General features: G+C 55.3%; 1 protein-coding gene, 2 long non-coding RNA genes and 1 pseudogene across 11 annotated transcripts in view; 2 read left to right on the forward strand and 2 right to left on the reverse strand.

Moving 5' to 3' along the window:
• Window positions 1–11,952, reverse strand: part of ZNF516 (zinc finger protein 516) — a 73,070-nt gene extending 61,118 nt beyond the window's left edge. For 2 of the 9 annotated variants that reach the window (XM_036230149.1, XM_036230151.1), the window contains exon 1: window positions 8,995–9,060. The gene's annotated coding sequence lies outside the window, so the exon portion shown is untranslated. Of the gene's footprint in view, window positions 1–8,005; window positions 8,056–8,297; window positions 8,411–8,605; window positions 8,666–8,994; window positions 9,061–11,485; window positions 11,613–11,681; window positions 11,766–11,874 lie in introns of those variants that run through there. The other 7 variants (XM_036230150.1, XM_036230143.1, XM_036230146.1 and 4 more) reach the window with 6 other exon arrangements.
• Window positions 9,132–10,448, forward strand: LOC118610061. The gene is made up of 2 exons (XR_004953781.1): window positions 9,132–9,256; window positions 9,466–10,448. It is a non-coding gene; the product is annotated as an uncharacterized LOC118610061 (long non-coding RNA).
• Window positions 11,953–19,130: 7,178 nt separating the features above from the next.
• Window positions 19,131–19,249, forward strand: LOC118610480 (annotated as a pseudogene).
• Window positions 19,250–21,143: 1,894 nt separating this feature from the next.
• Window positions 21,144–26,269, reverse strand: LOC118610062. The gene is made up of 3 exons (XR_004953782.1): window positions 24,218–26,269; window positions 22,920–23,150; window positions 21,144–21,709 (listed from the first exon to the last, which is right to left on the reverse strand). It is a non-coding gene; the product is annotated as an uncharacterized LOC118610062 (long non-coding RNA).
• Window positions 26,270–26,917: the final 648 nt, after the last annotated feature.

Raw genomic sequence — 26,917 nt, forward strand, 5'->3', positions numbered from 1 at the left:
GCGATTTAAGCATGTCTGACCTTGAACATGGGACGAAACTGAGCCACCAAACAGAACAGCGGTCTCGAGGTGCATGTGCAGGAAGTTGAGCTCAGCGTGGCCTCTTACAACCGCGGGCAGGGCTCTGCGCTGACGGCGGGGCCCATGGGCAGCTCACCTGTGCAGGTGATTCTCCCACGGCTGTGTTCTCGCGAACCCGCCCTCATCCCTCCCACCGGGCTTCGCCCGCCTCAAGTGCGCGCCCCGCACGCACGAACTGGCCCACTGCAAAGCCCGGCGTCGGGACACCCTCCCATTCCCGCGGCGGTGACGCCCGGTAGCCCAGGGAAACGTGCGTCCCGCTCGAAAGATACCACTGACGTTGAGAATCCATCGTGCCGCGTTCGGCTCCCGCCTCCTTGAAAACACCCTCAGACGAGATCCGCTGGCTCAGATGGAGTTACCTACCTCTCCTGCTTCTGAGAAACGGTTTTCTGAACCGTTATCGTTACCCGTTGCGGGGAGGACATCTTCGCTTTTATTATTATTAACAGAATACTTAAACAACCAACTAAAAGGGACTGATGAAACCCACTTGTTGCGTCCTGGGGCGGACGGGCTTGCCTTCCACGGGGCGTCCTGAGCGCAAGCCCTTGGGCCCTGATCTGGCCCAATTCAAATCTCCAGGGCCCGGGGTCAGGGGAGAGGGTAGCAAGTTCACCTAGGGAGAATGGGGGAGGGGGGCGCTCTGCAACACGGCCCCCCCCTCCCCCCGAGCGTCCGCCAGGCAGCAGGCCAGCTCCGCCCGGGCCCCGGGGGCCTCCGCGCCCAAGCCCCCGCACAGCACCCGCGTCTGCAGGTGCGCGTCGTGCCGTGAGGTCAGCCAAACTGAAACGCGGCCAACGGTAAGCCGGGTCTACGACTGAACACGCCTCGGGAGCAACAGCTACGACTCCGGCGAGACCACAGCTCTCGCCTCCTCCACGCGGAGGCCGCCCTCCCTCCACGCGCAGAAAGGGGGCAGGAGCGGGTCCCTCAGGGGGCGAGTCGGAGTGGCCGCGAACCAGCACAGCCTTCCTTCCGCTTGCCGCGTCTCCAGGCTGCGGCGCCCCCTCCCGCGCCTAGGTGGCCACAAGGTCCCAGCCACCGCCCACCGCCCGCTGGTGCATGCACCGCGCACCATCCAAGCCTCGTCCCGTTTCACGGATGGAGGACCGAGGGCCAGGGACTCCGGATCCGGCCCAGAGTCCGCGCCGGGCAACCGGCTTCCTCGGCGGCGCCCGCGTGGGATCACAGGCTACGCCCCCGCACGACGGCCGGCCAGAGCCATGGCGTCTACCGCCGGCCGTGGCCTCAGAGGCGGGGGTCCAGCCGCAGGGAGCACTGGGCGCCCCAACCGATGGCTCTTCCAAGAGCCGGCGCGGCCCGCCTCCCGGGCCTCACGGAGGGACAGACTCCAGCCCAGCGCCCGACGCGGCCACCGCAACACCGCGCTGGCCCCTGGCACGGCTCCCTGCGCCCCTGCACCGCCGGACTCGCCGTGGCCTCCACAGCGCCGCGTCTCCCCCCGCGGCCTCCTCCAACGACGGCCGGCCTTGCCGAGCGGCGCCTCCCGACGCGACCCGGGCGCCTGCACCACCCCCCACGGGGCGTGACGGGCCAGGCCAAACCGGGGAGCACACACACGCGCCCGACCCCGCAGGCGCGGCGCTGGGAAAAGGCGACCCACGGTAAATAACACCCAACGTGTCTCCCCCCTCGTCTGCGTGAAACCCACCCCGGGGCACGAGCAGCCGGCGGCGGCACCCGCCCTGGTCACACGCCGGCTGACCACACGCACGAATCCCAGATTCCGGCCCTAGTAAACGCCGTTCGTGACCAATTTCTACATGTACTTAGCACGTGTAGTTATTAGGAAAATTAACCTTCCCTTCTAAAGTTCAAATTGTAAGCAGGCCGTAATCTTTCATCAACCTAGAAAATAACCGATAAGCCAATCTCCCTGTGAAACCATTAACAGATCCTGCTTTTCCGTCACCAGGGCAATTTACGGAGGCCGATTTTAATCCTGCCGCTAACCCGCTCATCCCGGACTCTACAGACTCGTCCCCAAGTTCCCGTTGCTATGGCGAGGACTTTCACATTCGCGATTCGCTCGCTAACAGTCAGGTTTTCTAAGTTGGCTTTAGGAAGGAGATCGTCTTCCTTGCCTCTCATTTTGAAAAGTAAAAAGCCATTTTTGAAACAAGGAGCCAGTTGAGCGCCTGGGCGGAGCCGTACTCATCCCGATCACAGCTACTTAAACGACCTTTGCTGTTGCTCGGAGGGACAAATCATGGCCACCACGCTAACGGGCACAGTGCGGAGCTGCGGCGTGATGAATCGGGGTCTCCTGGGGACACGGCCACCCACGTGCGTGACGGTGTTCTGTCCGTGTCACTGAGACCGCCAGCACGCACGCGCATCACCGAAACCCGCGTCGGCCCCACGGCGGGGACTCTGAGCGACGGCCAGGCCCACCTCTCTGCGTGGGGCGCACGTGATGAGTCTAAGCGAGTTTCCGTCCCTCCCTGAAACGGGCCAGACGGTGTGCCTGGCGCTGAACACGACGGGCTGAACCAGGGCGCGGCGCCGGGGGACGCGGCGGCCGGGACGGGGGCGGTGGAGGCGGGCCCTTCTGCGGGGCTGTGGTCAACGCGTCCCTGAGACGGCGCTGAAGAAGCCTCCCTCAGGGACTAGACGCGAGTCCATCCGGAAATGCAAACGCGCCCAGCGCCCAGCGCCCTGCGCACAGAGCGACGCCCCGAGCGGACGCGCTGCGGCTCGGCGCCTGGGTGGCCCCCGACGGCGCCGCGAGTTTCATGAAGCTACGAAACAGGACCTGTCCTCTGAGTAATCCACCCACCAGGAAAATAAAAAACAAAAAGCACATTTTTTTCCTCACTCTGGGTTAAAAACCAGTGGAATAATCAGCGAAGCAAGCAGCGAAGGCCCCTTTCCGCCCGCCCGGCCGTCGGCCTCCCTGCGGCCGGCAGGAACGGCAGCCGCTCACGGCGGGCTCCGCAGCGGCGCGGCCGTCACCCTCAAGCCACGCTGCGTCCCACGAAAACTAACTCGGCAACAAGAAAAGTGACCCTCGCTCGCTGCCCTTGAGTGTCACCGGCAGGAGAGCCGAGGCCGGGAGCGGCCGCCCCAAGCAATGCACCCTTCACTGTGCTGGATTTCAAAGAACACTCTCGAAAGCCGAAATAAATCAAGGCCCAGCACCGCACCGAGCCAGCGGGAGCATCTGGGTTAAACAGTGCCATATGGCAAGGACAGACACATGTTGCCCTTTCCGAAACAAAGGAAAAATTCCTCCACAAACACCCTTTATTTTCACATGGAGTTGAAGACAGGGATTTCCAGTGTTACTAAATGTTGCTAAATATATACACATGTATACACATATATACGTACACACATATGTATTCTTAATTCCTAGCCCTTAAGAAAAACTAGTTTTAACAGAGAACGTCAATTTTTGGAGTCTCTCTTTCACAGTGTCCTGAAAGCCAACACCACACACGTTAGCCTGCGCTCTCCAACCCAGCAAGAAAGTAACGGGACAGCTGGAACCAAGGGCTGAGTGACATCGGCGCCTCCCCAGGGTGCAAGAAACGGTGAGAGACAAGTCTACCTGCTTCTGCCGGAACGGAACACCAGATTAAGTGTCTCAAAAACAAGATGTATTAACATCCCATTCCATTTTCAACACTCCATTAAGAACTGACGACCCAACTGGATAGACTACCTGGCTCTTAAAGTGACTCTGAGAACATAAGCACTCCATTGAATTCCTCTGACCAAAAAGAAACACACACACACACGCACCACAGCAGAGAAGGAAAACCTACCAGAATGAACACATTACTTGAAGTAAACACCAATGTATCTAAACCTGATACAGTTGCTTTTTAAACAACTTACTTTTTCCATTTTCCTATGTGATGTTTTACTACTTTAAAATATATTTACATGTTCGTGTTCTAAAAATAGTTGCATTTCTAATTACTCCTGCTTTGTAATTTTCAGTCCCATTTGAAGTGAAGCCTAAACGCCAAATCTTTTTTGGAAAACTACTTTTAAGGGCTGTTGAGAGCCACAAAATTACACTTCTTTACCATTCGGATGTATGTTGCTGGAAAACATTTCATTCTGGACATAAATATGACAGCCAACGCTAGCTTTGCAAAGAAAAGCTTCAGCTGCTCAAATCACGTGCAGCCAGATTCAAGAGACAAAGAGTACACAAACGGACAGTTACAACTGCTCGTTTCTCCCAGTCGGGCTCAAATATACTTGATAGACCTTAGCGGACTGCACGAATCTCAAATGCAAGCCATGCGATTACAGCTCCCATACACGCTTCCTTCCCACACTATTTAAGTCCCTAAAATAGTCCCTTAAATAGTCCTCTGTTGAAGACAATTAATTTTAAATAAAGATACTTTGTAAAGAACTGGACGGGACTTTCTCAACATGAAAGTTTTTTTTTTTTTATCTTTGCCATGAGATCAATTTAATAAATCCTTCATAAACAAATATTTGATGTGATTCCTTTCTTAAAATGGGTTTGTGACAATTTGCCAATATTCCCGAAAACTGTTTAGATATTCGTAGCTAGCTGGAGCCCACTGATAAGGAGGACTCCCCTAAAATCACTCCCCACCTCTGGTGAGAGAGCGGAGGGAAGGCGACCTCGACTTACGCAGGGCAGAGGTCACCCCTCCACCACACAGAAGCGTCCCACACGCAGTGTCTCCTGGGCCCAGGGAGTGCTGACGTCAAGGCGGGAATCTGGAAAACGCTGTCACTGTCGTGGCCCCGAAACACAGACCCGCGGCAGGCTGCGGCCCACGTACTGTCGGCCGTGGGGGGGAGGGCTAGGGGTGACCGCTCCGGAGGACAGGCGGGAGAGGGGGCCACAGTCCCAGCAGTCAGCTAGTGCCAAGCCCTGCCTGGGAAGGGAGTCCCTACCTGCTGTTTCCCAAACCCACGGCCACAGGTGCCCAGCGGCAGGCCCCGTTCACACCTGCCTCCCAGGTGCTCCGGCCGCGACGGAAATCCACGACCCACACAGAAACGGCCTCCAAACACCACGTGGTCAGGCTTTGGAGCCCGTCCACATCCCGACACTTGGAAAACGCAAACCCACCCGAGGGGTGGTTTCTACCCACAGAGGGAGGGTCTGGGAGCCAAACGCTGTAACGCAGTGCGTTCTTCACGTTTAGACATTAATAATGCTAGGAGTGAAGGTCAAAAGTGTCCTGTGGTGAGCCGGCCGAGGCCACGCCACGTGCTGGGTGCCCTCGTGGCAGAGGAACGGGGAGGGCCACACTGGGGGGCCAGGCGGGCCCCCTCCGAGCAGTCCAGGGCCCACGGGTGTTCTCCGGACTATGGGAAGATGAGCGTTCACCACACTCGTCCCATGGCCTCCAGAACTTTCGAGGGGGAGGGATCAGGGCAGCCAGGAGACGCATTTTGGGAAGAACTGATTATGTCACAACACCTCTGTCCAAGCACTAAAATGTATAAATATTTACAGCACACAAGACGTCTGCTTTAGAAGAAGGAATGTTACCTCTACATTCAAACATTTATAATGCAGATACCTAATCGAACAAATTTTAACATTTTTCTGCTTTCTTCCATTAGTTCAATGACTTCTACTTAAACCCACGCCTATGGAGTAGCTGTCTTCGGCTAACATGTCTATCAAACACCAAGGAAAGTTATTTGTTTCCTTCACTCAGTGTAACAGAGATACTTTATTCTGCTAGAAATCCAGTTACTTTATAAGCAAAGTGTCATTTTAAGTATGTAATTAACACATGCACTTTTCACCAGTGTTGAAAATGGAATGAAACCCAAAATAATGGAACACCCTGAACATTTAGGGCCAGCACGCCGCGACAGCCGAGCACACGCGTCTGGACAGGCTCCTTCCTGCCGGGCTAATCGGCTTATATTTCAGCTTCCTATTTCTAAAGCATTAAGGTATAATGCAGTTGAAACTCTACACACAACCTCCAGGCCGGCTCGCAGCCACTCCCACAAAATTCTTTTTAAAAGATTCCTTCTGCTAAATTATGAATAAAAGTATATCCTGAAAAAAATGAATAAATAAAAATCCATAACCACCTGATAAACTGAGTATTGGTTTTTTCAAGAACGATCCATGCGTAAACGCTACGTAAATTCCCAGGTCACCATATCGTTTTTCCCTACTTGGGGAGACTGCGAACCATCTGTCAGAGCTCACCTCGTCATGAAGCATGCGTCAGAGAAGCCTCCTTTTCCAGCTGCTAACCTCAATCTCAACATCAAATGCTTCACCTGTGGGACTCCGGTATCTCCAAGTAGGACCAACTGAGGCAAATGCAGGTAAAGTGTAATTTACAGAAATGGAGACACTGTGCTTTTAGCACTGACCCGCTTCCAAAAGCATCTCTCATTCCATTCACTCCACGTCGGTGCCTGGGACAACATCCTGTCCAGTGAGAACTGTGGGCCTTCACACTGACTCATACCTAACCCAGCGAGGCGACTCTCTAAAGGTTGTTTACAAATAACAATGGGGTTAGCGCCGGTTCCGTATTCTCAGGCCAGGCCGGGTACAGTATCGGTGACACACCCCACAGCTACACACAGTTCTGCATCCAGTCTCTTTCATTCTGGGCCTTTGGGAAAGATGACTCAGACAAACCAAAGCTTTCAGAAATTAAAGCGAGCCGAACTCCTGGCTCTCCATTGTCGCACACGGTGCCCAGTGAACACACGGGCTGCTTGGTTTCATTTTAGACCGGCGGCCCCGCTCCTCCTGCTCAGCCACACTGCACATCCCCCGGGACTACGACTTGTTTAGAATGCTAATGGGATCTGAAAGTTTCAGTAAATTCAAACCCAGCAAGTTTAAGACGAAGTCCTTACTGATGAAGGAAGAAAACTGTCCCACATGCCACGTTTATATCTTAGCACCCCCGAATTCTAATTCCATTACCCAAATACTTGAGCCTTGCTCAGAGCTGTCTCTCCCAGGGCCCATTCACGATGGCATGGCTGTCTCTTGTGAAACCAAAGATGTCCTCTGCAGTAAGTAACCCAAACCTCAGCCCCAGGCGCACCCTGCCCCCAACACACACACCAGCTCCCCTCAACTGACTCCAATTCTACCAAGAGGGGAAAAATATCTGGATTCACGGGGAGGGGCATGTGGCATGTTTAACACTGGCCGGGCTCTGTAAATATAAGTAACAGCTATCCCGACGCCACAATCAAAGAATGCAAGAAAAAATGAAGAACAAACGAATGATAAAATGGGCTTTTTACGCGGCCAGGGAAAGTAGCCTATCACGCAGCACGCACACCCCACTCCTCACGGCGCACTTGGCATTCCTCACCCAAAATACTCCAATCACATTAACAGGGCGGCTGAAAAACAATCTGGAGACTGTGTGCTGGGGGACAGGCCACCTCTGCCTCCACTCCGGTCAGTTCAACGGTATTTATTACGCAGCCACAGGGGGGAGGTACTCCAATTCTTAAATCATCTTTAATCAGGATGGGAGGCTTAACGGCAGGTTCACGGGGAAAATGCGCGTTGAAGACCACCGTCTAAAGTTCCTTTTGTGACCTGCGTTTAGGTCGGCTCAGTGCGCGGCAAGGGTCCCGCAGCTCTGCCCTTTGTTACGCAGTGGACCCCGCGGGCAGGCCCGGCCCACGCCCACGGGCACCTCCGGGCTTCGGAGATGGCCCCCCAGCCCCGGCGGGCTCCTCGCCCCCGAGACCGGACCGGGGCACGCGGCAGGACACATGCCCACGCGCGGCACCCCTCGCCCAGCGCCTCCCACCCAAACCCGCGCGGGGCCCCTGGCCCGGGACCAAATCAGGTGTGAACACTTATGTAATCGTCCCGGGGGCCACGCCTCTCCCACCGCCCCACCTCCGCCAGAACAAAGTGAAGTTTAAAATAGAAACCAATTACCTGGCCTGCGCCGCGCCTAGGCCCCCGGAGCGCGGTCCGTCCCGCCCCGCGGACACCCAGGCCCACTGCAGACCCCGCCCCTCGACAGGCCCCCTCCCCGGCCAGGCCCCCGCTCCTGGTCCCCCCAGACCCCCGCCCCAGCCAGGCCCCCACTCCCCGCCCCCGCCCCGCGCTGACCCCCCCCCTCGGCCAGGCCCCCCACTCCCCGACTGCCCCACCCCCCAGTCCCCGCCCCCTCCCCTTCCCCCAGCCCGTTCCCTCCCAAGCTGGTCCCGCTCCGGCCCGCACGGACCCCGCCTTTGTTACGGTGCGAAGTTGGGCCGTGGGTCCCCGTCTCTTTCACTTCTTGGGTTACAGTGCTGGCGTGTGACGTCCGCTCCACATGACGGGGGCGGGGGGCGGGCGTTCGGGGGCGGGGGCGCAGGCCGGGCCCTCCCCCACCTCTCCGCCCAGCCCGCCCCGCCCACGGCCCGCCCCCAGGAAGCCCAGCAACAAGCGGCCACCGCCCCCCCCCGCCCCCGCCCCCGGGGCCGGCAGGTAAAGCCCCCCGCCCCGGCCCCCACCGCCCCCGCACGCGGCGCCCCAGGCCCAGCACCGCACCGCAGGAAGACACAGAAATAGGAATGATTTAATCCGGCGACACCTCCCCGCTGCGGCCCGTTCCTCCATCCCCGAGCTCGCTGGGAGGCGGTGGCGAGGCAGGATCGCGCCCAGCTCCGGCTGGGGGGAGGGCGGGGGGGGCGGAAATTGCCCGAGTGGGAGGCGCGAGGCCGGACACCGCCTCGTAACCGAGTTAGGTTCTTGTGGGGGGAGGACCAAGGTCGCTTGGGGTTGCCCACGGGCCCTCGGGCGGTCCTCGGTCCGGCCCGGCCCGGCCAGCATACAAACCGACCGGGGCGCGGGGCGCTCCCTCGGGTCCTCGGCAGGGATCTCGGGGGGGGGGGGTACACGTGGGTCCTTAACCCGTGCGCTGCAGCATCACCACCTACCCTTGAGGGAGGGGCCACGGCAACTCCAGCAGTGACACAGATGCAGCATGGCCCGGTCTGGCCCACACGCCCCCCCCACACCACCGCCCGTTCTCCCAGGGAGCTGGGGCCTGAGCGAGCCCGGACGCGCCGTGGGGCGGCCGGCTCCGCAGGCTGCGTTGCCGGGCCGCGGGACTTCCACCGACCACGGGCGGGTCGCGTTCTAGAATTTGCCGTGGACTAAGTGCCGACTTCCAGAGAGAAAACAATTTGAAGTTGCAGGGTACGTGCTGCCTTTCACTTTGTTGGAGTTCACACCAGTTTCAGCAAGCCACGGTCCTGTGCGCGCGGCGCCGGGCGAGGGGGCTCCACCAGCCAGACCCCAAGCGCGAGGGCGCTCCTGCGCGTGGGGGCGAGACGGGAAGAGCCGACTCCCCAGTCGCTGAGGGAGCAGCGTAATCACACCGCTCCTCCGATTTTCCCCTTCTGCAGGTTCCGGCTTGAATCCTGAAGCGCCCCTTATGCCCATTCTGCACGGAACCCTCGGAGGAGGTAGCGTCTCCATTTGGGCTGCTGCGTGCCCACCTAGCTGCACAGACTCGGATGAAAGCGTGTCCACGTCTACACACAGCTGTGTAATGCAGGAGCCTGAGGATGCGCGAGGCCGGTGGCACTTAAGCGTGCAGACACATGGGCGCATGCACGCGCGCGCGCGCGCACACACACTCACGCCCCAAATTACCTCCGGGAGGGAGAAAGCCGCTACGGATTGGCCGGGAGAGCCGTCACTCTCACTCAGGAGGCAGGGAAACTTTGCAAGGCTGTTTCCTTCTTTTTCCCCCTCCCTACCGTTTCATTTAATGCTAAAACAACAGCAGAGCTCTAAAAGTTCGCCATCTGCGCGGAGAGTTCGCCCTCTTTAACGAGGGGGGCGTCAGACAATATCCATTTAAATGTATTTTGTGCCTCTACAATGGATGAAAAGGGAAATTAGCAATCTCGGGAGGAGGCGGAGAGGGGGCTCCGAGTAAGGAGGAGGAGGACATCTGGGAGGGGTGGACGCAGGGTGAAGAGTTGTCCCCAACACCGAAAAGAGACTTTGACCTTTCATTTATCTCGAAACTAGAAAATGTTTTTCACAGGTCAGATAATAGCAAACGCCGGTCCTAATCTATGAACTCATTTTATTATTTAAGCATGCGCCAGCAATCGTGTTTCCTTAAGAAAGAACTGACCTATTTTTGGCTGGAGATAAACGATCATGTTAACAGATGTTAACCTTGTAATCTGTTTTTCCGTAAGCACTTTACATACCCGGGTTTCAGACCTTAAAAATAACATCTTTTCCAAAAAGACCTGACGTCACGGTTCACTCCCTGAAAAACGACTCCCCCTCTCCCGTTTTCTTCCTCTGCAGTGATTTCAAAGACATTAAATCTTATTCACTTTATAAACGCTGATTTGTTCTGCCTCAACTCCCACAGGCTTTTATTTGCATTTCAAATTCCACAGGTTACACCAGGCGCCTTTTCAAAAAAATGTAAAGCAACAATGAAGCAGCAAATGGCTTTTTGTGCATCTGGCTTAACAAGGCACAAAATGAATATATTTTAAAGGGGGCTGAGCAAGTTGATCTTTGCACACCCGGAGACCAAGTAATTCTTTACCAATAAGCCCAGCGGAACGAGTAAGATGCAGACACACAGCCCAGGAGCTCCTGGTCCCAGCTGGTCAGCTGCAGGCGCTGGCTAACGCTGACTGTAAATGGGGCTGACTTACAGCCCCACGCTCCCGGGTGAAAGGCTGGGTCCCTCCGGTCCCTAACTGCAGGGTCCACTGGCTTCCCAGTCCCCGAGGTCTGATTGTCACCGCACACCCGCCTTCCTCCTCCCACAGACCGCGGCTCTAAATACCCAACTCGGATGGCTTTTAGCAAACTTATCCATACAAAGTTTCTTTAAAAACTTGGGGCGGTTTAATCTAAATAGCAATCGTAACCATTCGGAACGTTAGTTCTCCCTGGAAATGGCAGACGGGGCGCTTTTCCAACCCCCCCCATCCCACCCCTCCCCACCCCCACCCCACCCCACCCCCGCAACAAACACCCCACAGTATTCTATTCTTGTATATACCGGGTATATACCGTGATCAATACCTCCCCCACCCCCACACCAGCCCCGCCCCAGGACAGACTGGATGCCTCTCCAGGAGTCCCGGCCACCCGAACCCCCTCTCCCCACCCCTCTCCCAGTCTTTGAGGGAACCCTCGCCCCCCACCCCCGCCCTAACTTCCCTTCCAGGCTCTCACTTCTTGAATGCCGGGGTCACTCGTACGCTCCCAGCTGATGGGCAGGCAGCCAGGAGAGGGGGGAGGACAAACGCACCCGCCCCCCCCCCGCCGCGCTCAAACACGTCCCCCGGGCAGCAGCGGTGAGCGCCCTCAGCGTCGACCCCATCAGCCAAACCCTCAGTAACCGAAGCGGCTCCTCCGGCCCACGGCCCCGCCACCCACCTGCATTAGCCGGAGCGTTTTACTTTAAAGTAAGGCAATTTGCTCTTTGTCTCCTAATGGATGCAGAGCGCATCCGAGCTCCCCTCCTCCCGCGTCGCCTTTGACGAAGTGTACAAAGCCGGAGCCTCTTCCGCGCTCGCACCCCGGCCCCCACCCCGCCCCTCCACTGCGGTAAAAACCGCCTCCCGGCGCTCACCTCGCCGCCTGAAGTTGCATCTTCCCTCTCCTGGAATCGCGGAGCCCGGCAAGTGCCGGCAGGGAAAGCCCGGCCCCCTCCCCGAGCCCCGCAGCCCCTCCCCGGCGCCCCCCACCCGCGGCGCGCGCCGCGGTCCTCGGCGCCGCGCCCCCGCCCCGCGCGCGCCCGGGGGGCCCCCCACCGTGGCCCCTACCTCGGCGGGGAGGCGGCGGTCGGGGTAGGAGGACGCGCACGCCCCGCGCGTCTGAAGGTGAAGCCGAGCGCCCGAGGCGCGGAGCCGAGCGCAGCACTAGACCGACCGCGCCAGCTGCGCCCGGGCGCGGGGGACGCGCGAGGGCGCGCGGGGCCCGCCACGCGCCGGGCCCCCTCCCCGCGCCGCCCGCGCGCGCCCCGGACGCGGCCGCCCAGCGGGGACCCCGGCGCCGGCCGGGCTCGGGGAGCCTCGCGGCGCGGGGCGGGGGCCGGGCCCGCGCGGCCCGGCGCAGGCCCGAGGCTTCCCCCAGCCCGGGAATGGTCTGCCCTGTAGGAAACGCACACGCTCCACTATTGTCTCATCAGCACAAAGTTCGGCCACACTGCGGGGAAAGTCTGGAGGCTCGCGATGACTCAGGCGCAGCTCCTTCCTCCTAGGAGCGCCGAATCCCGGGCCCAGCGCCTCGCCGTCGCCCCTTCCTCCCAAGGACTCCGCTGCCGCAGCCTCAGTCACGCGAAGCTGCTCACCCGCACACACGGACCCGCACACACGCACGCAGCCAGACGTACAGACGTTTCGGGGATGCGTTCTCCGCAGACTGAGGCACCTGAGCACTGAGCCTCGGATCCGGAGAGATTTGTGGGGCTCCTTCCGGGGGTCCCAGTGCGTGTGCATTACATACGGCCTGGGCGGGCGGGGAGGGGGTGTTACTGAACTTCCTGGCAAATGCGTTCGGGGGTCCTCAGACGCAGAGCGGGACTGGGCTGAGTCCCGAATCAAGATCAAAGTGCCCCTCCGAACACGGATTCCGTCGCAAGGAGATTCAAACGTGACTCGTTTATTTTTATCCTTGAAAAGTTAAACTCTCATTTTTTTGTTTTCCAAACTCCATTTCTTCACCGCACTTAGTTGCAATAAGTTGAGTCTGGGAACAGAAATCCCAATTTGATTCCTCAAAGCATTAATGGTATACGGGGCTGGGGCGGGGGGCGGGGGTTGCACAGAGCGAGGAAAAGGAGGAGGGAGGGCGGGGAGGGCGGGGGGCGAGCCGGCGCCGGGGATCGGGGGAGCCGAGGCCCGCGGAGGACGCACGCCGGCCGCCCCCACCGCGCACACACTGTCCTCCACTCGTGATGGCTCCGCAGTGGCCATGGACTCCGTCCAAGTCGCCGACGTCGCCCGCTCCGCTGCAGGCCAGGCGTCGCCTCCGCGGCGGCGTTCCTCGGAGCCTCACGCTCGCCGGCGCTCACTGCAGCTGCGGCTCGGGCCTCTCCAGCTTAGGGCGTTTGCAGCAGAAACTACAACCCACAGCTCGAAGGGAGGAGCTTGTGCTGCAGAGCTGGACTCTGAGGCACGGGCCATTCTGCATGCGGGCGGGCGTGTGTGTGTGCATGTGTGTGTGTGTGCGCGCGCGCGCGCGCGCCAGCGGAGGGAGGGGGAGCAGGGAGGCCCAGGGGAGGCTGGAGGGCTGAGACCCTTTGCGAGAAGGATCCGGAATCCTAAGGCGTGAGCTCCCTGTGAGAGACGACCAGCCCCGCTTGGGAGCAGGCGTGGTAAGGGTCATGGACAATCGTTGCTGCTTTGGGGCATGAACGCCTAAGTGGGCTGTGTTCTTGGACAATCAAATTTAAGTCTGATTCACAGAAAAGTATCAAAGTGCCCACAATTCATTACAATACACATTACAACTGCACAAACAAAAGTACCCTCCAATTTAACTAATTACGATAATATAAATGGCATCTATAGACATATATTATCACATCTGTATCACCCTCGAAGAGATTAAATTTGCATACTTGAAATTTTATTTTATTTATTTATTTTTGTATTTTTGAGGGTATGAGTTGATGGTAGAAATCTACATTCATCTGCATCTTGGGTCTTTTGAAAACTACAGTATTCCATGTGTTGAAAATTGACAAGTTAAATCAACTGACGGTGAGCAAAACTTCTAAACTCCTCCGCATAAAATTGTGGCTGACTCAACCTGCCTCCTTTCTGTAGCCTGAGTAGCACCCACCGGAGACTTCACTCAGGGCCGGCCTGTTCTGCGGTGACGCTGTTCTTTTAAAAGGCTCCTTTTCCTACGGTTTCCTCTGCCATGTGTGCAGACTCTGAGGACGTAATTTGAGAAAAGGGTAAGAATTACCTTCTGGAAAATGGCAGCCCGAGGGCCAGCGAGGTTTTGCTGCCCGGGAGGGGGCCGGGAGGCGAACGGTGTGGAACGGCGTTTGTACAAATCACCAGTCGTGGTTCGCTGGCCGACGACGCACCCTTAGCAGCTTGTTCCAGGGAAAACCTGGTGTAAAAACAAAATCCGTGATGAGAGTTGGCTAATCCTTAGCACGCTTAACGTTGCCGACATTTCGACCGTTTAAAATCTTCAGACATGTAAAGTAGCCATTAAAGATTAAGGGCACCGTTTCTGTACAAATGACGGATTCCTGCAAGTCCCCAGAGGGTCTTCTATTTTGAAATGTTTAGGTAAATTATAATGTTTGGGCAGAGAAAAATCGGCGCTATTGATGGATTAATGGTCGGCTATGTAGATGGCTATTTATTATTGTATAATAATAATAATTCTGGTCCACGAGCACGTGCGTTTCCCCGTTTTTGTCTCATGAATCCTTCACACAGCATTTTGGACTCTGCTCCTCCCAGCTAACAAACACGGCATTTTGGTGACATGGTGTTGGATGACTTGTTGCGGATTGTAGGTGGTGGCATGCCGGGTGGGCGCTGTTGAGAAGGTTCTGGAGGCACTGCATTAGGGAAAAGGTGCAAGTAAGAAACAAACAAAAAGAACCCTCCTCCCCCCCAAGGCCTGTTCTGTCAGAAAACTGGAAGTGAAACTCTACTATGAAATCCAAGACAAAGCGAAGCACGTTTATTAAATATGCATGCTCAAAAACTTAAGTGCACTACTTATTAGTAAATATTTAATGCTGACTCTATCTCTGTAGGAATTTATTACGATTTTCTAAATTATATCTGAGAAAGGAGAATGACATTATGTGCCTAAGTCTAGGAGTAAGCGTTAGCTCTCCAAACTAACTTAAGCTTACAGGTTTCAGAGTGGATTATGGATGAACTCGAGCTAAATGGTCAGGCCTTTATAGGGGAAGACTCCGTTAGGAGCAGCCCAGCTGCCGACTGCCTTTCTGGTGTTGGGAGTAGGTAACTGCTTCATAAGTAAATGGAAATCGACTATTTACTTCATCACCAGTGGTTTCAAAAATATCACCCTAATCCTGACGTGCCGTTCTTTCCTAAAATCTTTCCTTTCCACGGAACTCGAGAACTCCGAGAACATGCTGAACGGAGACAATGGACCTGGGCATGAGTGTAGCAGGGTGGCGTGGAACATGTGGCGGTCCCCTCCCCGCACGGCCCGCAGACGACGCTGGGACCATGTTTTAAGGAGTCTCCGCAAGATGGTTTCAGAGCCTCTGAATCTGAAAGTAACTAACGGTGCCTTCGGTCTCGGTGTAGGACACTGTCTCAGCTTGGTGTCTTCGGTTTTGATCTCTTGAAGAGGACGAATACCCTGGTAATGAACTAGGCAACATTCATGTTTTATAAACACAAACACGGCGCTAATGTGATCTACGCCCAGAGGTTACCATGTTTACGCAAGGATGACAGGCTCACTGAGCAGCTTTCTCCTGTGCAAGGTAATTTAAGGTCAGGCTGGCTGAGCGTCAGGCTTCCTCAGTCATGGTGGAGACTTGCAGGCTGTTGGAAAGACTTTGATGACGATCTCTTCTTCTCTCCACAGTGTCCAAGTCTGAAGGTGCCTCCGACAGGTAACCACACCTGAATTTTTAGACCATTTAATAACCAGCCAAGTGGCTCTTTGAGATCCTATGGAACACGTACCCATGTGTCCCACAGAGAGAATCCTCACGGCAGAAAACCGAACCGCTTCCCCGGGAGAGCAGCGTTTTGGACACTCTGTGCTGGTTTTCTGTTCAGAGAAAATGTCCTCGACGACCCTCACTACCACCCTTAGGGAAAACACGTTCTCTTTCCCAGACGGCCACGCACACGTTTAGGTCAACAGCAAAGATATCGCAGAGTTAGCGCAGCTTTGCAACTGAGGCGAAAGTGTTGCCACGAACATACTAGCAGTGAGCGCTAATATTTGGATGGAGAAAAACCTGTGATGTTAACGGATTCAGGGGCTGGATGCATATCCGGCCATTGAATGTTTTGTAACACTAATCCTGGTTCATGAGCGGCGCGGAGGAGGCACCCTTTCTCACCCCCTGAGGTTTGGGCGGCTGCATCAGGCCTGCAGGGCAGGTAGAGGGCCCTCAAATCTGTGGACTTCAACTGGAGTAGGAAACTCTTAGCGCCGCGGGCCGCAGCGTAACACAGAGCAACTGCCACAGGTGCTCGCAATGGTCAAGCAGCAAGAGGAAGAACGGAGAGCGGAGCTCGTTTAAGGAAAGACAGATTCACTGCGGAGTCCCACGCGAGAGATTTCCCATGGTGGGGGGCGGGGGCCGTTGTCCAAATACCATTCCTCATAATCCTACGGTTTGCGAATTTCTTAACCCACAGGTTGTAACCTAACACCCCACATTCTCGCAACAGCAAAGCCATTGGCTTTTTCTGCCCCGAGTCTCATTGTGTTTCGCCGTGCATAACAGATTTGATGATATGCTAAGTTTTCTGAGAGAACCAAAAACGAAATTCGGGAACCAGCAGAATCTCATCCCTGTGAGGAGGCCGGACGTGCTGGTGATGAAACCGAGCAGGGAAGAGGCACTCCGAGGCCTTGGTGTGTGGTTGCACTTGACACATCACGCAATGCCACCCGAAGGACAGGGGAATCTGGCATTCAGAGGGCCAAGGGCGTCAGAAACAGAACAGTAGTGGAAAGAGGTGGCCGGGATGCGGCGAGTGGTGGTCATGAGGAGTCAGGCCATTCGGTTGACGGGGGAGGCCACGCACGTGTTTACTGGTGACTTTCTTATTGCAGGATAATAGGCGTAACACAAAACGTACTATTTTAAGCATTTTAAGTGCGCAGTTCAGTAGTGTCACGTACACTCACAGGGTTGCGCAACCCTCGCCACACCTGTCTCCCACCTCCTTCCTCACGTCCCCCCGGGTGGCCGCCCTCCTCCTCCTCCTCCTCCTCCTCCTCCTCCTCCCCCTCCGCCTCGCGGGAGCCTGAGTGCTCGGGGACCTTGTCCAAGCCGCAGCGCACAGGCGTGTCCTTCGGTGCCTCCTAGTTCACTCGGCACCACGTCCGCTCGCTCCAGCTGGGTCAGCTCGGCCTTGAAGCGACAGATAATGGAGGCAACAACTTTGCCGAACAAATTGATTAAGGAGGTCGCCATCACCTCAACGACAATCCTCGAGACTTTTCCTTCTCCCTAAAAGGATCGCGTTATCTGGCTGTCTCTGCTGGTCTTTGCCTCCTTAGAAGCTCGGAAGACGCGCAGAAGAAAGCCCCCGCCTTCCCACTGGAGCCGCCCGGCAGGGAGCCAGCGGAGGCAGCGACGCGGTGAACACTCCCGGGCCAGCGTTTTCAGAACTCATTTGTGACTCGTAACCAGACCATCCATGCCCCAAAATGGAAAAAAGCACATTTAAAAAATCAGAAAATTAAAAACGGAAATCAATAGAAAGAAACCGGAAGTTGGGGCGCGAGGCTCCTGCAACAGGGGAATGGGTGCCGCCCGGCCCGAGGTGGCCCCGAGCTTCTGCCCCCAAGGGAAACCTCGGGTTTAGAGAATTCATCTTCCTGAGGACTAAACTGGGACAAAATGGAGTTTCTGAAAGAGAGAGTTTGCGCTCTGAGCCGCGGCAAGGCGCAGTTCTGTGTGTCGTTTCCACTGCAGTGCGATGGGACGCGACTAGGCTGCTAAGGCATTTTTTTTCGTTAATGTTTCACAGAGGCGGCATCGTCACCTACGGCCCACGATGACAGAAGTTTAGCAGAACTGTAAAATCCTGATTATTCCTACCTGCATTCATTCATTCATTCATTCATTCATTCCATTTGCTATTAACTCCAAGCCAGGCACTAGAGTAAGTGCTGATTTTACACGTCCAACTACGTGCTTACCGCGTGGGAAACCTTCGTGAGAGTTCGCGCGTTCTGTCTTCGTCCTCACGGTAACCCCGCCAGGAGCGGAACGCCCCCCACCACGCCACGGTCCAGTTGCTGAAGGACGAGCTCCGGTCCGCCAGCCCCGGGCGGCACAGGGGCGGGCGCGAAGCCGGCAGCCCTGGGCGCGGCCCCCGGGCCGGACCGCTGTGGCCGGACCGCCATGGCCTCTCTCGCCTTAGAGATAATTCCGTAGAAGCGTAAGACCGAATCTGTGTTCACGCGCAACAGGTTTAGGAACCTGCCCCGAGCTCCTGTGTCCAAGTCTCGTTCTGTGCATTGAGGCTTCGCACGTGTTAAGTTACATCACGGCCTCTGACTCGCACCTTTTGCCTCGACCAGGTGGCCTCTGTTGCTGACCACGGAGCTTTGTTAGTCTTCTGTCCCCAAAATGTGTGTGACAGGTTTGCGCAGGGACCTACTAACTGGTGAGCAGAGACTCTCTCTGAAAATCTTTCCTTTTGAACTGGTTTTCAAAAGATTTGAACTGATTTTTGAAAATATATAAAATAGAAAAAGGATAGCACAAGCCGTGGGAGGGACCAGTCGGGAAGAACGAGAGTAGAAAAATAATGAAATCGGGGTCACGGCACACTCACCCAGATAAGCGGGTGCAGCTGCACGTCTCCTGGTGCTGCGGGAGCCGCCGCCTTCCCTCCGAGCGTCCTAGCAGCCAAGGCGAAGAGGGAAACAGCATGTCGCCGAGATCCACGCCTCCTGTACAGGAGACCTGCGCCCTTTCACAGGAAAGCATTACGTCCTCGTGCTGATACCTCAGTGAAATTTCTCCCACAATTTCTCAAAAAGAAGAGACTGCGGAATGTAATGGACTGTACTCCCAACAATATTTTTACCAAACAAAAATATTCCCTGTTCCTCACTGTACTTTGGAGGCAAAACTATCAACCTACAATTTAGTAAGAATTTACATTGACTACCCTATGTGCAAAGTGGGGAAATGCAAAGTCACAATTGTGTTAAGTGTATTTGTTCAGACAAACGCAGGTTTTTTCTTAATATGCAAGTTTACCCTTGCCATACAGTTGCTGACGTAATAAATATTACAAAGTTATATGTCAGCTTATTACCTTGTTTTAAAATATGTATAAGGGTTTAGAAATGTAACCTGGCCTACGGCCACACCACCCTGAACAAGCTGAATCCCGCCTGACCTTGGAAGCTAAGCAAGGTCGAGCCTGGTTAGTACTTGGACGGGAGACCACCTAGGAAGACCAGGTGCTGTAGGTATAAAAAAAAGTTAAAAAAAAAAAATGTAACCCAAATTGAACTGCCACTCTTGGAGTGAGGGTCATCCCTAAAACTGTTCTTTTCTTACTTATCGATTTAAAAACTGTTATATTTGTAGACCGTCATGGGTACGGCCAAGCCTCGCATCCACGCCCTGGCTTACGGATGCGTCCGCACTGTCTCTGGTCGGGGCCTGTGCCGCAGGCGCCCAGCAGTGGTGTGAGGGGCCCCTGGGAAGGGGCCGTCTGGGTGCGGCCCGTGGGGCACCCCTTCACCCCGGAAACCGCGGCCCGCAGGGTCTTAAGCGCAGCCTCAGAACCTTTTGGAGTGCGTTCAGCCGTTCCACTTCCCGGCCACCCCCAGCCCCTACCATCCCCCCACCCTCCAGCACCCCTAAACCCCCACCCCCTTAAGCGCCCCCCCAACACAGTTTTTTTTAAATTGCACTTGAGTTTATTCAATTGTCTATTTTGGAACATCACCTGAGTGGAGCAGAGACGTCACTTTTAGACAAACCGATAAGACCCTTGAATTCTAGGTCTTGTATTCTTTAGGAAATATTGTTGAAACATGATCTTACTAATAGCTGAAAAGGTGGAACCATTTCTTTGGAACAATACACAGGGCCAATGGGAAGAAGCCGCGCTGGAGAAGGGCGGCGTGGACAACCGCTGGGCCGCTCTCGCGGTCTCAAACACGGGGGATGTTGTCTTGTTTCTAAAGGCAGCGACGGGCTCACACGTACCCCGATCGCGTTCTCTCCGCCTTCCACAGCACAGAAAGGATTTCCGAAGCCGAGCTGTGCTCTCGGAGGACCTCCAGCAGCGTTTCGGTGGAACGAGGCCTTTCTCCTCGCCCATCACACGCCCCCGCCCCCTCGCCGGTCACAGCTACAGGGAAGGTAATGGTGCCGACCCCCCCCCATTCCACCCCACCCAGGTCTGGACTGACGAGATGGAGCGCTCGCCGGACATCTGTACAGGGGCCTGGAAGGAGTCGGCCACCAGATGCTCTGGGAAAACGTGGAGAAGCCAAGTGAACCACAAAGTTCGCTCTGTGATCACCGCGCCCAGCAATTCCTTCCGACCTGTGACGAAAGTGTGTCTTAATCAGTCGTGTCTGCGTCTGAATGGAGCCGCAAAAGCCACCCGACTGCTCCTCGTGTGCGTGTGTGCGTGTGCGCACGTGCGTGTGTGCGTGTAGAGAATGCCACAGATACGAAGGCAGAGACGATGAATCGTAGTGAGTGTAAGACAAAAAATAATAAACCAGTAAAACGAGTGTGTTCATTGCAACGCGTCAGACCTTCCAGGGACCGAGGCGCTTGGTGCCCGTGTGTCCCCACACCGGCGCGACCAGAACCGACGACCACCGCGTCCCTTCCGAGAGCAGGGCGTTTGTCCCGCGGAGTGACCATAATTACGCATACTCGTGCTTTCTCGCTTGTTTTATTTCACTTCTGCTCACAACACAGTGTGAAACAACTCAAAATTATTGACTCCATTTAAAACTTTTCAACCCAGAGCAAAGTCGTTATGTCTCCTGGTGGTTCAGTCAATGAGAAGCAGAATCGCTCTGCATTCACGCAATGCCTCTAAGAACTGTGCGGCCAGGCCCCCAGTTCTTGACACCCCTTCATCCCCCGAGAGCAAGAAGGCGTTCTCCTCCCTGCCTGTGAGTCGGCTCCATTATGCCATTTTAAGGCACCCGGCTGCCACCAACGCCTTTTAAACAGGAGAGGGACATGACCCGGGAAGTGTTTACAGGGTTTGTGGTAGAGGAATCCGTTAGGAGGCGAGATGCCGGGAGCCCACAGATCAGGGCCTCTGGCGGGGCGAGGGGGGCTCCGCAGGGGGCAAATGGCCCAGGGTGGGGGGGGGGAGATGGCAGCGCTCGTGGCAGTCGGCGAGAAGCTCACCCAGGAGAAAGAAATGGCCAGGTGATACTGCTGCAGGTCCAGCGGGCCCGTGACAGGCTGTGAGGAGCTGTGGGGGACCAGCTGGGGCGGCGGAGGGGAAGGGTGACGGCGAGCCCAGCCCAGGCGCCAGCCCCGGCCGGAGGGGCCTTGCGGCCCGCAGAGGTCTTCCCGCCACTGCCGTCTGTCCGCACCCGGCTGGCGCCGCCACCTCCTCAGCCCCGACCTACACGCCCAGGCGCGCTCGGGGAGCGGGGTCGGGAGCATCCGGGGAACTCGTGCTGTGAGCAGGAGCCGCCACTGGACCTTCGGTTGAGACGCCCGCTCTGAGTGCCCTGGAAGGCGGAGGCTCCAACCTTGGCCCGGCCCGGGGCCGTCCCAGCCCTCCGGTCGCCGTGGGCCCCGTCCCCGTCCGGATGCGCGTTCCCGACGCTAGAGCTTGCTTTGTGCCGCCGCCCGCCTCGTGCGGCCTCCTCGAATGTGCTGGCGGAACTCACCAAGTTCGCCTGGTCTCGGAGCCTGGAGTTCGTCTTCTAAACCCCAAACTATAGGAAATCGGAACCGAAAGTACATTTAAAAAGAGAAGAGTTAGGAGAAACAGACGAGGAAAGAGAGCAGGAAAACGTGGTCTTACATTTTAATGTGTCGGTTGTAAAAAAAAAAAAAAAACTATCTAGAATAATAATCACCCCGAATCTCAAGACCGATGGAGACAGAAAACATGGTAAGATTTTTGTTTGCATTGGGTGGAAGATAGAGAAGTTTATCAATACTGGCTATTGACAGAAAGAAAGGTTCAATATATGTGTTCAAAATGTTTGAGTAACAACTAGGAAAGAAATCAGAATAAAATTTGTAAAAAACTAACAAAAACATGGAGAAAGCAGTAAATAGAAAATGCACAATGTAAGAGGCGTTAAACCATATTCGGAAGAAAAGCAAATGAGAGCGAGGCCCTAAGACCGGGTTTGAAACCTCGCTGCACGCCGGTCAGAAAAGACAACCTTCAACCAGAACAAGGAGGTTCCATGTCCATCGGGCGCATGTTAATGAAATAAATTAAATGTGGTAATAGAAACAACAGGGAAGACAACAGGCGTTCGTGATGAAAAGAAGTAAAAGGGACACGTCCAACCAATGCTGGACAGGGCAGCGTCGTGGGCTTCGACCTCCTTAACGCCGTAGCTTCAAAACGTATCGAGTAAGCGCCGACAAATGCCAAGATGATGGACAGATCCTCAGTGATACAGGGAACTTGCACAACTACCAGAAACCTCAGGTTAAGTAAACAATAATAATTATGAATAATGCAGTCAATAATCATAGGCTGAGCTAGTAAAAAAAAAAAAAGAACTCTAGTTAATGAAGAGCGAGGACGGCCTCTGCAAACAGGTAGGAAACAGTCATTGTGGGGGAAAAAAAAAACACAAAGAACTACTGATAACTTCCAAAGTGCAGAAATCACACAGGCATTATCCTGAACTGCAGTGTAAGCCACTACGGATGAACGATGCTGTACAGACAGCCAACATCTGCTGGACAAAAAGACAAAGGAATACGCAATCGAAGACAGATTTTAAGTTGTCTCATATAACTGCAAATTTAAAGATCTTAAGAGAAAAGCTTGAAGTATAAACTTTCCAGGTCCAAATTAGCCTGACCATTTAAAAAAATATGACTGTCAAAGAAACTACCTTTTTATCTGTGCAGAAATTGCGAGTTGCGTTGGTGGCCGGGGCAGGCTCCCACACTTACCTGCTGTCGAGAGGAATCAGGCACATTCTCTCACCCGAGCATCTACCGTGATGCTCGAAGTTCAAACACAAGTGTTCGTCTAACCTTTCCAGGTGTTCCAGTCCCCCAGAGTAGTTCCCGGACATGAAAATACTCCCCAGGTGTCGGCGAGTGTCTCGATTGGCCATTATCAGTTTATGAGGCTGTGAGCAAAGACGGGGAAAGAACGGGACGTTTTTCTGGAAGGATGCGCTGTGGAAGAGAAAGATACCGAAAACATCAGGTTGGAACGAACCCACGATCACCCATTTCAACTGCAAGGATGCCGTGGGTCTGTCCGTGGGAGGTCGTGAATAGCGCACTCCTGGGTTCTAGAAAAGCTAGGATTCCAAGTAAGACACCAATTAATTAGTGTAAGGTTGTTTACTTCTTTTTTCGATACCCTGGATTTATTACAAGGATATAAGGAGTGTATGAGAGCTGTAGCATGAGTCCTGCTTCGGATCCACATTCTCTTCCCGGAGCGTTTCCTGGAATGTGACGGGCTCTCCCCCTGAATGAAGGACGGCGGACCAGCCGGGCGTGTGCGTTCAGGAGCGAGGGCGCATCCCACCCTCGCAATGGACCCCAGGTCAACTCAGAATAGATCGTAGACCTAAATGCACGTGCCCAAACCATCAGGCTCTGAGGAAGAAACAAGTCGTAAATCGTCATGAACTTGGGCGAGGCAAAGCTTTCTTAGGTGCAACAGCGAAAGCAGAAAGGAAACAGATAAATCTGACCTGATCTAAATGAAAAACTTTTGTGCCTCCAGGGACACCACTGCAAACTGAAGAGAACTCAAAGAATGGGAGGAAGTATTTCCAAATCGTGTATCATATCTGATAAGAGCCCCACATCTGGTATGTATAAAGAACTCTTACGACTCGACAATTTAAAAACAAAGAACTGATTTTAAAAATGGGCAAAGAACCTGACTAGACATCTCACCGAAGAAGATGTGCAAACGGACAATGAGCCCGTGAATAGAAGCTCAACATCATTAGACATTAGGGAAATGCAAACCGAAACCACAGTAGGATACCATGTCATCCCCACGGGGACGGCTAGAATCGAAAGGCGGGTGGTCACGGCAGGTGTCGGCAAGGATGCGGTGACCTCCTTACGCGGCACCGGTAGAAGCGTAAGATGGCACAGCCACTCTGGGAAGCAGGCGGTTTCTCAAGAGGCTAAACATAGAGCCACCATGTGACACAGAAATCTCACTCCTAGATAAACACCCGAGAGAAATGATAACACATGTCCACACAAAGACACACCTGGGTGCTGACGGCAGCGTTGTTCATGATAACTGGAAGGGGGAGACCTTCCCGCTGGCCCCCCGCGGGGGAGCGGGTGGACCACGGTGTCCGTGCCCGCAGTGGAGTGCCCCTCAGCCTGCAGGACGATGCCCCTTCCTAGGTGTCACATTAGCTCAAGAGTCACTTTTTCTCAAGTCTACCCAACTCCCCAGGCCTTCTGGTCATTTAAAGAAGGGCCGATGTCACAGCTGTGAAGAGTGACAGCATGGCGTCTGGAGGAGAGAGTGGAAGGAGTGGCTTCTGGCCCTGACTTTGGCATGACTAGCTGTGTGACCCCTGGCGGGTGACTTAACTTCCCTGCGCTTTTGATAGCTCATCTGAAAAATGAGAGGCCGGAGCTAAATAAATCCTCCATCGGAATTATGTGATTCAGATTCAAAATGCCCTACGTAAACAGAAACATAATTTTGAAAATGAAACATACCGTATTCATTTATTTTTAAAAATACATAATAAAGTGTGAATCGTGGCTGTCTTGTGCATTTTTACCCTCGTTTCTCACGTCTTCCATGACACGAGCATATTTAATTTTATGCTTCAAAAAAATTTTCGTGTGTTGTATCGCATAGGTTAAAATGTGATAACTTGATTGGAATACAAGTCTGTCAAATCTATAAATACAGATGCGAGACATTTGCAACATTCTAGCAAGGCGTGGAGATATTTGACCCCCTCGGCGTCTGTAAAGTTGGGACTCCTCTACGCAGAGTCGTCTTCATTTAAACGTGTTCTTGGCTTTCAAACGGAAGGCGGTCGTTGGCGCGCAGCTTCGATTCTCGATTCCCGCAACGTGCTCGCTCAGCCTACCGTGATTTACACAGACGCCGCAGGACGGGGCGGGCCTCCTCTCTTGATAAAAAGGAACAGCCAGGAGAAACATGTACTCCCGCAGCGTCATACACAGCGCTCACTCGCACCGATGACGAGGCAAAAGCCGTGGCAATACACACGCAGCGATGTTCCCATGACGGTAATACTACAGCAGCAAAGACGGATTTCTAAACCGCACTATTACGGTGCGCGCGGAGCAGAGAGCACTTTAGCTCGGCGGAAGACGTCTTCTGCGCGTGTTTTTGCTGTGTGCATCTGTCCCCGAGAGGCTGAAGCACGGTCCAGGTGTTTTAAGAAGTGAATGAAAAGGTAGTTGAAGGTCTCAAAGTGGTTAAACAGGACAAGCGTCAGGGCGGGAGGAGGGGGTGGGGGACATGGAACAGGGCCCAGATGTGCCTCCATGTTTGCTTCCCAGGACGGGGACACTGACCAGCGTTCCTAGGCGACCTCGGCGCGCGGCCGGCCATGGGGCCACGAGCGGCTTTTCCTCCTGGAGGTGAACAGCCCAGCACCATGAGCAGGCCGGGGATAAACAGGGCTCCCTGTGTGCAGTTATAGTCGCTGCTCTGAAGACGCCCTTGTCGCTGCCACCGATTATTTCTGCAATTCGGAACACAGGAGGGAGGACACCGGGGAGGGGGACTGCGCGTGGGGTGCCAGGAGCCCCCCAGGCGCGCCCGTTTTCGCCTCGCCCCCTCACTGTCTTTGTTATTCAAATATCCTGTTGAGTAAGTACAAAGACAGGAAGTGAGTCGTCCAAATCCTCCCAGCAACTACTGAGTTTCAGATAAGCAGATGTGCCCAGCGCATTTTCTGTGGGAAAAAAACATGTTCAAGATTTCAGAAAGCTCCGACAGCGCTGCGTGAACAGCCCCCCGCTAGTACCCCGCGCGGCCCAGCGACGGCCGACTGTGATGAGTCAGCTCCGTGCTTTATCCGTGTTTCTTCCAAAACACTAAAATCTTGTCTTCGACGGTGAGAGAGACCGGGGACTGCGCGAGCGACACCCACTGCCCCGCGCGCTGTCCGGGGGCGCGCGCGGGGACAGGGGGACAGCGGGGCGCGCGCCCCATCGCCGTGCCCTCGGTCGGGCTCGGGGCTGAGAGCGGCCCTCTGCGCCGGCTCCTGCAGCAGGGCGCGCACCAGAGCCCCGCGCCGCCGCCGGGCCCGGCCCCTCGGCGCGCGCGCGCTCGGTGGCCGCGGAGATGCGGCTCGCGGGCGCGCAGGGACACTGCCGCCCCCCGCCGCCCCGGAGGACGCCCAGGCGCGCACGCAGGAAGTGGACAGGGGCCCGAAGGAGCCCTGCGCCGGGGCGCCGCGCCCGGCCGCGCGCTCGCCCGGCCCCGCCCCGGCCCCGCGCGCCGGGCGCCCAGGTTCCATTTTCTGCCAGCAACGAACGCGCCGCAGCCGCCCGCACCCCGCGGCCACCCCGCAGCCCCGCGTGGCAGAGAGCGCGGAGCCCCCTCCGCTCACGCAGGAGGTAACCGAAGCCTGAACAAACGGAACACGCTTTCTTTAAAGTTTCTCCTGGAAAGATCACGAAGTCCTGATGACATTTGAAAGAACATAAAAAATCAAATGTTGGGGGCGGGGGTTTTGCTGTGTTTCGCTATCATGTTTTCAGATGGACAATTTGCATTGAGCGCATAATCGGTTTGTTGACAACCTTTCCTCGAGACCTGCTACATTTTAAGTCATCGTAAGAGTTCAAAAATAGACACAAATGTACTGTTTCAACACGAAATCAACAACCACCTAATTTCTGGTCACTGGTTCGGCTTTGTTTTTCCTTTACTATTTTCGTTACAGTGTCGGAGGCCTGTTATT

Source organism: Rousettus aegyptiacus, unplaced genomic scaffold (genome assembly GCF_014176215.1).
Source record: "Rousettus aegyptiacus isolate mRouAeg1 unplaced genomic scaffold, mRouAeg1.p scaffold_m13_p_12, whole genome shotgun sequence".
Lineage (NCBI taxonomy): Eukaryota > Metazoa > Chordata > Mammalia > Chiroptera > Pteropodidae > Rousettus > Rousettus aegyptiacus.